The sequence below is a fragment of the Notothenia coriiceps genome, unplaced genomic scaffold (assembly GCF_000735185.1).
Source record: "Notothenia coriiceps isolate Sejong01 unplaced genomic scaffold, NC01 NC01_scaffold00006104, whole genome shotgun sequence".
NCBI classification, from domain to species: Eukaryota; Metazoa; Chordata; class Actinopteri; order Perciformes; family Nototheniidae; genus Notothenia; species Notothenia coriiceps.
The window spans coordinates 55118-55368 of record NW_011338805.1 but is presented as its reverse complement, the minus strand read 5'-3'; the positions used below and the strand labels follow the sequence as shown (position 1 = coordinate 55368).

General features: G+C 45.0%; 1 protein-coding gene across 2 annotated transcripts in view; it reads right to left on the bottom strand.

Moving 5' to 3' along the window:
* Window positions 1-251, bottom strand: part of LOC104943446 (catechol O-methyltransferase domain-containing protein 1) — a 9474-nt gene that overhangs the window by 1976 nt on the left and 7247 nt on the right. The window lies entirely within an intron of this gene.

Sequence of the window (251 nt, the reverse complement as noted above, 5' to 3'; positions counted from 1 at the left end):
CCGTCCCCCCTCCCCCATCTCCGTTCCCAGAACTACACATGCTGGCTATTGTGTTTCGCAACATGTTCTCTATGGCAGGGGTTCCCAACCTTTATTTTGCCAAGGACCGGCAAATACATTCAAAAATAATTTGCGGACCGGTTGTCAATTTTAACTGATTTGAATATTTACTCACCAGCAGGTGGCAACAGAGAGTAATTGTATTTAACCCTTGTGTTATGTTCACATTCCGCACCCTTTGGTAATGTCCG